The sequence below is a fragment of the Emydura macquarii genome, unplaced genomic scaffold, assembly GCF_026122565.2.
Source record: "Emydura macquarii macquarii isolate MOO-44397 ecotype Brisbane River unplaced genomic scaffold, CSIRO-AGI_Emac_v2 contig_1551, whole genome shotgun sequence".
Taxonomy (NCBI): domain Eukaryota; kingdom Metazoa; phylum Chordata; order Testudines; family Chelidae; genus Emydura; species Emydura macquarii.
The window spans coordinates 15,115,392-15,127,782 of NW_027131688.1; the positions used below are offsets into that span (position 1 = coordinate 15,115,392).

Consider the following 12,391-nt stretch of genomic DNA (forward strand, 5'->3'; position numbering starts at 1 on the left):
CGCACGTTTGGGGCGGACGGGCGTTGGAAGGATGGAGTCGTCGCGCGCTGGGAGCACGCGGCGCAGGGCGGGACTAGGCAGGGAGAAGCGCTCGGCAAAGAATTCGTCCCTTGCTGTAAACCGGCGCCCTCGCTCGGCGCTGAGGCAGCACTGGCAGCGGTAGGCCTAGGCGAGCCGTGCTAGGAGCAGGTGCAGTCTAGGTGTGTGATGCGGAGAACAGTGATGGGCCCCCACATGCAGCGCCATGCACCTACAGCCCCGAGGTGCAGTGCCACGAACAGGGACAGGCCCCGTCCCGGCATGCAGTGCGATGCACAGCCCTGGGCCACTCTGTACCAGCCAGGCCTGGGGGGCTAGGTGTAGTGAGAGGCAACCTCGTACAGAGCCAGCACGTGATATTCTTAAGAGTGAAGGGCCACTGTGTACAGGGCAGTTGTGCAAGGCTGTGACCAGTAATGGGCCAGAGTCAGCCACCCTCTCACATCCCCTTTTCCAGGGTTGACGCCATACCGGGTGCTCTCCGTGCCCCCTATGCAGCCTCGGCCTTTTTCCTGGACATGTAACTACAGCTGCAGGCACGGAGGCCCCTAGGGCTGCTGCTGTGCAGTACATTACAGAAAGAAGGTCCAGAAGTGTTTTTTACAGAGAGAAGATGAGTGAGGTAATATCTTTTACTGGACCAACTTCTAGTGGCAAGAGAGAGAAGCTTTCAGTTGTACACAGCTCTTCTGCATGTTCTCAGCTCTGTTAAGCTTGAGAGCCTGTCTCTCTCATCAATAGAAGTTGGTCCAATAAAAGCTATTACCTCACCCACCTTATCTGTCTAAGATCCCTGGGACCAGCACAGCTAGAACAACACTGCAGGCACTCGTACCTACAGCAGTGACACAAGTCATTCCGCCAGCCCCCAAAACCTCAACTCCCGCCACTCGAGCTAAAGGAAGATTCTGCATCATTACAGTGAACACCTTAGAAACACAAACCTAAATGCTCTAATACCAGAAGGCAAATCAAAAGAATCCAAAATATATATTTTTTAAATCATGATTTCTAAGTCAATCCCATTATTGGTGGAGGGCTGCTGATTTGTCAGTACTTGGAATTGGTAACACTACAACATTTATAGAGTAGGGCACAGAATCTTCTATGAATTACATTAAGAATTTTTAAAATACCAGTGCATTTGAATGTTCACTGTTTCTGTTGTATCTGATCTAGATTTTAAGTGGGGACTAAGTTTTCCTTTCTAGATGTATGGGATCAAGGCAACAGACTGCCAACAAAAATCTTAATATGCCAGTAGTGAGTATGGAAACAAAGTCAGTGGGGTTATAGGAGGCATAAGGGTCCACAGATGTAGAGTTTATAGGATTAGGATCTACAACGTGTAATACAATGCAGTCTTGAGAAATTACAGGGATATTACTTAGGAAATCCAAGTAAGAAGGTAGGAGCAGAAGGAAAGGGAGAGTACATGGCAGATAGAGAAGGGGTGGTCAGTGTAAGCTTAAAGATAGCCTAAAACAAATATTAACCAGAAAAAAAAAAATCAAACTGCTATAGGTCAGTTTTTCCTACAATTTTTTGCTATTACGTTTTTCCAAATGGTGGGAGGAGGGGGTTAAATATAAACATTCCAGTAACAAAAAAGTAGAAAAGAGAAACCAATTTAAAACTCAGAAAAGCCAGAAGAACAAAAACAGCCTTATATTATATTAGTATAATTAAGTAATTCTCCTTATTTATTTTACAAATACCTGAGCTTATACAAATTGAAAGAATTTTTAAAATCAAAATTACTCTTTAGTATTAAAATGTGTAAGTTATATTATGCTTTTTTTCCAACACAGGTTAGTCATTTTCACTATTGATTTTATAACTCATTTCTAGTCCGTTTCATGTTCTTTTGCAATAACTGAATGGTGCTAAGTATGAGTTACAAAATATTGTCGTGAAAATTTATTTTTAAAGTAAAAGTGTTTCCAGGAGGATTTTTTAAAACTCTATAGAAACATTTTGATTAGCTTAGTTGCCACTCCCAATTTTTTTAATCATACACACACAGCCTAAACTTTTGAGTTGCATTTGAGCTAACTAAGCTATAATGTTTTTCTGACATGTAAAACAAGGGCTTTAGCTAAAGCCAATAATGTGGTCAAGTCACATGGGTAATAACCATAGAACCATGCATAGTAAATGCAGTGTTATGATAAGATGATTTTTTTTTAACAGGGTAAGCAGAAGTTGATGTCAGAAGGTCATAATATTGACATTTCACTTACCTGTCACTATAAAACAAAGCTTAACTTTTGTTAACCCTGAGAAGCCAGAGGTGGAAATAGCTAATGTTAAAAAATGTAAACTTAAACATACTGCAATATGACCATTAATCTACTCATTTCACATTACAGTATTACTTTACATTACTTTATTTGGTTATTCTAGCAGCATAATGATTTATTTTTATGACTATTAGAGTGCATTCTTATCTGGGAACATCCTATAATGTGAGAAAGTCAACTTTCTTTGTAATTCATAACAGTGTTGATATTCTGTGAACCAAGATTTCAATAACAATAAGTTTATTTCTGAATGGTTTCTTATTAGTGTAGTGTATTTGGTATAGTTTTCTGCATTGAGGACAAGTTACAGACAAATAGCTTACTGGAGTACAGACATCACTATTAGTAGTGACACAGAAGACAGAGTAATTCACAAATGGCTACCATAGGATGGTTTTTTTCCTTTAATTTTTGTTCCATAGCAATTGTTTCGTAGGTCAGATTTTTTTTTCTGAGTTGTGCATTTAAAATCTAATTTTATATAATGCATACGAACAGTACAGCCATGATAGTGACCTATCACGTGTTTAGTACTACAGTGATATAATAGCCTTTCAAAATTGCTATGAAAATGTACAAGCATAAGCACAAAATCTACTTTGGTGCCTTTGACTATGATTGATCATGAAATGCTCATGATATTTTACCAGTTTCAGGTGAGTGGGCAACAGGAATTTTTTCAGACTGATATAAAAATGCTATGGAAACAGACATTCTGTCTAAGGTCTTGCAAATCAAATCTAGATGGGTGGACTCCCATTGAAGTCAATGGGACTCTGCACAGGTGCAAGAGTCTGCCTACTTGACTCTGGTTGCAGGATCAGGGCTTATGTAATTAATTTTGTAGCAAATAGAAGACTGAGTGAAATCCTGGCTCCATTGAAATCAGTGACAAAACACTCTAAAGTCTACGTATAGATTGCTGGATGACAATTTTGAAGACTTTAACATGCTATATATGTTTTGTGAAACTGCAATGCATTTGATACAGTTTCTATTATAGATGTTACTTGGGTTGCACTACAAATTGTCAGTTTTGAACTGAGAAATATTTTTAGATTAACAGCCCTTCTACAAACTTGCTGGGATTTTTAGCAATGCTCTTGGTCAGAGGCTTAACCAATTCCTCTTTTCATTGTTCCCATTGAAAAAGCTGCTGCAAAATCACTTTGAATTATATCCTCCTACAGTTGCAAAGGTGATATTTAGTACTCCCATCTGGTTCTGAAAAGCATTGTAACAGAATATATCATTTTCTGAATGTCATACCTGTACTGCAGAGTCTCAATACTATATTCAAATCTGACACTGGCACAGAATACAGAGTTCCCTGCAAACCAAACAGGACATCACAACATTTCCTTTGTAGGACACTGGCAGCTGCTTGTTAAAAAAATTTCAAGAAACAACTTTTTAAAATTATTATAAGCAGCCCTCTATTTCATGAGCAACAAATTAAAACAAGGTAGAGCAGTTCAGACAGATCCAAGTTTAGGTACCAGACACTGTAGAACCTAAGTCATTATCATAAATTGCAAGGCCTTTGGGAAAGGAACTGTGTTTTCACTACATATTTGCAAAATTCCTAGCACAATAAGACACTGGTTGCCATTTATGTCCTCTAGGCACTATTAAAATACAAACAAAAAATAAGATTTTTTTTTAAAGTCATGCATCTTATTCCCTTCTAGGTGGTATAAGATTACAAGGAGTGAGTCAGTAAAAAGGTAGGTTTTTTCCACATAGGCAAATAAAATTTAATTAAAAGGAAAAATGCAAACTTCATTAGTTCTGGAGTGGTTTCATACATATATTAAAATTGTAGAAAAAATATGGAAGCATCTTGCTTTACTTGAAACTTAGATATTATTTTATAAAGTATCTTATTTTGTATAGGCAGATTTCTAAATACTGCTACTTGACATGCATTAGTAAAGGATGATGTGTTTAGGAAGTTTGAAAGCGCTCTTTGAAATAAGCTGCTTCTGAATGCTATACACAATGGTAAGGTGAAGTCTGTGAGAACAGACTGACAGTTATTATAATACAAAATACGATAGGAACTGAATAACCTGGCTGCAGGTGATGTTCTTTCCTTATCCATGACAGTTGGTAGTTGGCTTGTCTTCTGAAGCAGGAGTTTTCATCCATTATAACTTTTGTTATTCTATCTAAGTAGCCATGGATGTTCTCACTGTCCATGTATTTGTTTAATCCTTTTGTGGAATCTTGGAACGGATTGCCTTTTCCAGGTAAACTCTGTGGTCTTAGCAGGGAGTAGATAATCATTCCCTACCATCCAATTTTCCCCAGCATCCCCTCCTGTTTCCAGTCTTTCTTCCCTGTATGGATCCTGAACTGCACAGAGGCCACCAAAAGTGGCCATCAAGAAGGTGAAGGACAGGACTGTAGAGAGAGTTAGATCGTCACATGGTGGACAGGGCTGTTGGGCACAGTCTGCCCAGTTTTGTTTTATACAACAGACTTATTCAATCTTAAATTGGCTTCCTGAGCAGCTCATGAGTAACTGTGTAAGGATTCATGAGAACTCTTGTGGAAGTATTTTTATCACAAGATGGAGAAAGTTAGCACCTGTTAACTAATACAGGAGGCTGGGAGCTTTGAGTCAACCTGCTGAGAAAATTGTTGGTATTTCCACTCTAGTGTTTGATGTTGCAATATTAATGTCCTTTTATCATTGTTTTTTGTATATAATTAGAGAAAGTATATGATTTACTCAACTCTTGATTTCAGTTTCTCAAGTACTTTCTGAGCGCTTCAATTGAAAATCATTAATAAATAAGCATTTAAGTGTTTACAGTATGCCTGAGGCACTAATGAACACCACACACTCCACATGTGTTTAATTTTATATCTGCCAAGCTGTGCATCGTGTGCAAGTGGTAATCTCAAATGACTTGCAACAAAAAGATTTTTTCCACCACAAATAGTGAGAATTGAGTGCTTAAAGAGAGAAATAAAACCTAACTTTAAATACAGTCCTCCCCATCTCCCGCGTGACCTATTATTTAAAAAGCAGTATGTACCTTTAAAAAAAATCTACAAGAGGCAGCATAGAGGCCAAGAAAGCTACCAACTAGCATGCTAGAGGGGAGTGGCTCTTTTATCCTTGCAGTATGTCAGTCAGCAGGCACTGAATAAGCATATGACCTAAAAATAATCAATGACACGTGGGTTTCTTATGATGGCAAAGAAGAGAGCAAGTACAAAGGTGCTTGTAGGAAAAGTGGGGAAATGGTGATAATGAATGCATAGTCGATACAGCAAGAGAGAGGAATAACAGCATGAGAAGATCAGAAGATCTTGTGTTTTAATGCAGTGGTTGAGTGGGAACAAGTGGAGGGGACTTACTGATTTATTTCATTATAATACAGAGTAATTAAATAACCAACATAAATAAATAAATACTAACAAAGAATGCATTTGTAAACTATGCACCTTATAGTTCTAGAGCTACTGCACCTCTGCCCCCTTTTGGGGGTCTCTGAGTACACACCCCCTCACGTTAGGTCTCATGCATTTACCTCCCATGGGGTGGAATTCCAGAGTTCTCCCATTCTTAGACTGGGACTTGTGGCGGCTAAAGTACGTTATGTATCAACCATGCCTATCCAGCTGGTCCAACTGGGTTTGGTATCTACAGTTCTTCTCTTTAGCAATACATGACCACTGTCGTATACAGTGACCAGCCAACTTTCTTAAAATCAAAGTATTGTTTTATTCTCACAGTAAGAACAAAGCATAAGCGAAAAAGGATTTTCAAAATAAATAGTCTACACATCTTTCTTATTGAAGACTTCTTATCTGATGATTGTGTGTGTCACTCTGTACAGCTTCCCAGTATTGCTCCTCCAGCAACTACCCTTCCTCTTTCTCTCGAGAGTTCCTTTTTACACTGCAATAGTCCTTCTGATCATCTGTTGTTTTAGTGGTCTTTTCCTATCCAGCTTTGTTTCTTAACAACCCCTTAGTGTTGACTGAAGAGTGGCTTGTCTTGAGCTGTTTTCCTTCCTGCTTGTTTGTTCTGACAACCCTCCTATTACAAAACAAACCTATTCATACAGTAAAGTATCTCCAATAATGAGGTCATATTATTCATAAATTACTACAAAATCAGCTCTAATTCCATCACACACACATACCGTTGACATCTTATTTGCTGAAAAATTATTCTGCCTCTCATGGAATTATTCACTTTGAAGTGGACTGAGTTTTGGATTGCACTGATGTTGGGGAGGTTGTAATTTTATTTATTGACCTGGGGCCTGATCCAATAACTCCCATTGAAATCAACAGACATTGAGAATGCTTAGCAGCTGTCAGGATTGGGATTCACAATTTCAAAGTAATATGAGAAAAGCACTGTGTATTTGGACCAGTTAGTTATTGTCTCAAATTGTTCTACTACCATTATTATAAAATAATGCATCCACTAAAAGATGTAGTCAAGTGTTTTATCAAATGCTGCTTACGAAATAAGCATTTACATTGATTAGCAAGGGGTGTAGCAGTGTCTAGACATGCCCTTTAATGAAAAGAATTGAAGGGAAGAGCCAAACCAAACTAGAAGAATTTTATATTTTTCCTTCAACTCTATTACTGAGGTTAGTCAGTTTGAAGTCTAGATAGGATACTGATACAGTAATGAGGCCAACTCAGCAACAGCCGTTGCTATGACAACTGTGATGCCACTCTATAGTCTGCATGCTAAACTGGCACTGTTTGTGCTCTTACCATTATACCAAAGATACTGGCAGCAGTTACATTTTCAACTCTTAAACCCTTTAACAGACTGAATTTTGGCATATCGCAGTCTTAGCCCTAAATAAATATTTTTAGTTCTTAAAGTCACTGACCATTTGAGTTATATAAACTAAAAAACCCAGTTGTAGTTTTTATAGTCATAACTAAGCCAGCCAGTTTAGTTTAAATCAACAACAAAAATACTTAATAATCATTGGTCCACAATTAATTAGTTGTTAGTGGTTTATTTTTTAAAACATGAGGTTAAAAGTTTTATTAAAGTGAATGTTTAACAAAAATAAAAAAGGTAACCGATAAAGTTAAAGAGACAAAGTTATAAAACATCCAGGGATAGTATGCAGGTTATCGGGGGGCATGGGGTGTGATTGGGAGTCAGGGGAGAACAACAAGGGATAAGCTGTGGTATCCTGGATGGGGGGTGATGGGGACTGCGAAAATAGTAGATTTTTAAGCTCTAGGTTATTGATTTAAATCCATCCCAGGTTAGTAGTGACCAAAGTCATTGTGCTCTGAAAATTGTCCAGTGATTTTCAATAAATAGGTGATTTCAGTCCATTGTTCAATGCAGTGAAGAAGTCATATTTTATAATTGGCACCGTTTTTGGCAGCTGTAGCAGACAGGCCAAGGGCTAAACGAACATCAAGAATGCATTATGTATACCAGAGATTATCAAACTTTTGGATCATCAAAAGTGATGGCTAACAGTTTGAGCCTGCACCACTGAAGTCAGTGGAAGTTTTGTTAGTGAATTCAGTAAGAGAAGGATCAAGCCCTAAATGTATACATATAGCTCAAACTAAGTCTGCTGATCACTTATATATACAGTTTAAAGTAGATGAACTTTTACAAATGGCCACTGAACTACAGCAATTGCTTACATGGAAAAGTATTTTTAGCTTCATCAGTGGCATAAAGGGTTGTGGTTTTCGTTTCGCAAGAGCTCTCACACTGCCTGCTTTTTTGCACTTTATTTGATTTCCCCTTCCACCTGCTGTTTCTTTTAACAGGGAGAATCACCACCAGGATGAGCCAGCTCTCAGCAAACCACCGAAGTATTCTGCTGCCACCAGTGGTCCACAAACCTCAGTGACACGATAATGGAGTATCATATAACAATTTCTTAATAGTGTATGTTGGCCTGGTCATCGGACTATCAGCTCTAACTAGTCTGGCTTGATACTCTCCCCTTCCCTCCCCTTTGGAACTGGTCTGACCAGGAGGGACCAAAACCCACTAACATTGAAAAGAACAAAGAACCTTGCCAGGGATTAAAAAGAGACACTCTTGATGGGTCCCAGGGGGAACTAGATTGAAAGACACTATGCACTGGAAAACATAGGTGTATCTGAAAAAGTAAGGCCTCCCTAGGTCACCAGTATGGGATGGTAGTATTGTAGGTATGATAGACATGCATGTAGGTTGTTTCTTGTTTTAAAATCCTTTTTTCTAGAATGCTTTCTTCCAATAGCTAAATAAAAGTATTTTATTTTAAGGAGACTGTTGGTCAATCTCATGTGTCACAGGTTCCCAAAAGAAGAAATGCAGGGTGGTAAGCAGTAGATATGCATAGGATAGTCTGAACAATATACCAGTCTAATAGTGGAAGAACTGCATGATTCCACCCCCAAGAGAGGCAAGAGGCCTAAGACCTGAGCTAGATATCCTGAGAAACCAAAAGGGATACAGGTGCAGCTAGACTCATAAGAATGACACCCAGCTTGCACCCAGACTACAAATCTGATTTTTAATAGCTCCTGTTGTGTATATACACTCCATAATAATTAAGTCAATTCTCATAGAAGTTTGAGATTTTTCTTTTAAATATAATTTAGAGCAGGGCTTTAAACATTTTTCAGTATTTTTCAATAGAGTCAGATTTTTGTAGATGTGTGTGTGTGTAAAGCAGTCATGGTACAAGCAGATGTCTACAACAGACCGTGCTCTGAAAAGTGATAAAGGGTTCTTGTTACTGGTAAGTTTGATTTTCTGTGTTTTAAATGGCAAGTTTTCCCAAGATGTTCATAATGCAACAGTTGATATGTTGCTACTGCCCTTAAAAATATTTTAAATTGCTAAAGAAAATTAAACACAGAAGTTTATCATGAAGTTTGCATTTTCTGCATTCATTGGTGTGTGCCAGTTTTAAACAAATGCAGATTTATAGCTAACACAGTATTTACATTGATATCAATGTAGATGTGTTGTATCTATACTTGTATTTGTTTAATGGGTGGAAAGGTACCCAGAACAGGTTACAGCTGGGAGTTAGCTACACTAATATGGGTCTGGAATCCATAATTTTAACACAGGAGCTAGGCAGCAGTGTGCTAGAAAAAGAACACGAACATTGTAAATGAAGAGTGTTCCTTCTTGCTTCGCAAAGTCTGCAAGAAGAGAGTACTATAGCGACCCTTCATGAGATTTGCAGCAGCCTGCATGATCTCCATAGGAGCCAAAGCTAACCTCAGAGAGGAGAGAAAAAGGCCTAACCAGCAAAAAATCTAATCCAATGACAAAGAGATGGCAGGAGCCTCTCTAAATGTTTTAATTGTTAAAATTGACAGCAGACTGATGATCAATTAACCCCTGAGGGGAAAACCCAGAAAAAGAAAATCAGCCCAAAACCAAGTTGCTTTGGCTGCCAGAGGGAGCTTCTCATTCGTCAGTGGTAAAAAAGGAATTGGCTTTTGGAGGTACCAATCAACTGCTCCATTTCCACTGCAGAAGCAGAACTGATGTGTGTGGGATAGCAATCTTGGGGGGAAAAAAAATCTTCAGCTTCTGAAGCTTGCTGCCTATTTTGCTCTGCAGGCTTGAAACCCAAGGAAAATCCTGTAATGATGGCACTTTTAAAGAAACTGTTCCTCAGGCACTGGATTAATAGATTGCCAAACTTTATGCTCTTGATACAACCCTGTGAAAAGAGAGACTAATAGTTACAGCATGAGACCTAACTCAAGGTACCACCTGCAATGATTCTCTGTAGGTTTAGAGTAGGATTTTCAGAAGCACTCAACATTGGCCTAACTGCTCCTCTTGAAATCATTGGTCGAACTCTCGTTGACTTTAATGGGAGCAGAGTTTGGTCAATGTGATGCACTCATGAAAATCCCACCCTGACTGCACCTTGATGTGGTAGGAAGACCTGTGTGCTACAATGATCCTCAGAGCTATGCCAGAGATAGTTTTAACTCCTGGTACGTTCATCCAACCAAGACAGGTCATAGGGTAGGGACCAGACAAAAAGCAGCTCACTGCTCCTCCACATGGGGGGGCGTTGAGTGATAGTCACTCTGGCAAACAGCATGTCTTGCTGAAATAACTAGTCTTGGTGAAAGCCATCAGGAAGCCAAGTGTTTGAAAAGTTTTTAGTAAAGGTAAAAAAGTTTAAAAAAAAAAACCTATGAAAATAACTTTCTGAAACATTAGAATGATGGCTGCAACAACAAAAGCCACACAGGTGATGAGGAAATGGATTAATATATTCTCAAAATCCTTAGAGTAAGAAAATGTCTATGGCCAAGAGCTGATAAAAAGCAATTCAAAAATGAAAATAAAGTCATAAGATAATCAAGTAGCAACACTGTGATTTCCAAAAGCAGAAAAATCACTTATATTGGGAACGAATTAACAGCGAATCACACTGACATAGGTTTTAAACACAATACATGAAAATGACAATTATAAATGTAATGCACAAACAGACAACAACGTCTATAAACTCTGATTGCTCAGTAATGGAGGACTTTAATGCCAAGGTTGATGATAACAACAAAATGGAGAAAGCAATGAGCAATCATGGTCTTGGTTCCCAAAATCAGAACTGTGAAAGACTAGTACAACTGTACCTGATATCAGGGCTCAGATAAATAAAGTAACTTGGAATTCCCCAGATGGAGTCACCAGGAATTGGACTGACAAGCTACATATTGGAAGGAAATTTAGATCAACTCTCTAGGATGTTAGAGTATACAGAAAAACTGATGTTGGAAGTGACCACAGTTTGTGTGTGGCAGGACTGAAGGTAAACTTAAGGAAAACAAAATCTCCGAAAGTACCAAGAAAATTTACAGCAAAAAGGCTAATGGATACAGCAGCAGTTTCAAATTGAACTGAAGAATCAATTTCAGGTGCTATAAGACTTAGATCCATTGCTAGAAATCAACATGGACATGTTACGGTACTTTCTGCATGACAGTATAATAAATGCCACAAAAACTGTAGTTAGTTTCCAGACAAGCAAACTTCAAGTCTAGATAAGTGAGGATATGTGGAACTATGTGGGGGGAAAAAGAAACAAGCCAAAGCAAACCACTATTTAAAAACACCTACCAAAAAAGCAGCCGCAAAAATCTATATAAAACAAAGGATGAAACAGTAGAAGCATTGTAAGAAGAGAAAAGGAAATATATGGATAAAATGGTCAAAAAAGTTGAGGCTGCTGAAAGAAGGGATAGTAAAACACTACAACTCAACAAGGATCTAACTGGCAATGTTATATTAGCCAGAGGGCCTGTAATGGGTAAACAAGGAAAAAGACCTTAACAGAAAAAGAACAAAGAGAGTGGAGCATTTTCAAGAGGTGCTAAAGCACAAGAAATATTGACTTTGACAATGAAATTAAACACCCAGAACTAGACATAATATCTCACATCACCAAAACATGAACAGTGCAATGAAAAGTTAAGCCTAGGAAAGCTGCAAGTGAAGACCAAGTCTCACCAGGGAAACATTGAAAGTTTGTGATGAGACCAATTTAAAAAAACAAAACAAACTTTTCAATAACGTGGAACCAGGAAAATCCTCCAGAACAATGGGGGAAAAATGGCATAATCAAAATATCAAAGAAAGGTGACCTAAGTAATTGCAATAACTGAAGAGCTGTTACACTCCTTTCAGTGACAGGAAAAGTCTTTTGCAGTATCATCTTAAACAGAATAAAGGAGTTGGTTGAGGGAAAGCTAAGGGAGGAGGAGCAGGCTGGATTTTGATCCAGAAGATCATGTGTTAACCAGATTTTCACTCTAAGAATACTCATTAACAAGAGGACTGAATGGCAGAAACCACTAAAACGTCATTAATTTTAAGAAAGCATTTGCCAGCCTCCATCATGATTCAATCTGGAATATCTTGAAATGTTATGGTATGCCAAAATAAATCAAGTATTTATATCAACATGCGGCATACACAATTTAAATAAACACAGATTTGGATGAATGGTTTAAACACTGGTGTCAAGCAAGAATTCATCCTCTCACCTCTA

The 12,391-nt window shown here is 38.3% G+C and overlaps 1 long non-coding RNA gene across 1 annotated transcript; it reads left to right on the plus strand.

Moving 5' to 3' along the window:
• The first annotated feature begins 36 nt into the window (after nucleotides 1-36).
• Nucleotides 37-8,615, plus strand: LOC137157573 (uncharacterized). Its single transcript, XR_010921149.1, has 3 exons — nucleotides 37-200; nucleotides 4,034-4,069; nucleotides 8,136-8,615. It is a non-coding gene; the product is annotated as an uncharacterized lncRNA (long non-coding RNA).
• Nucleotides 8,616-12,391: the final 3,776 nt, after the last annotated feature.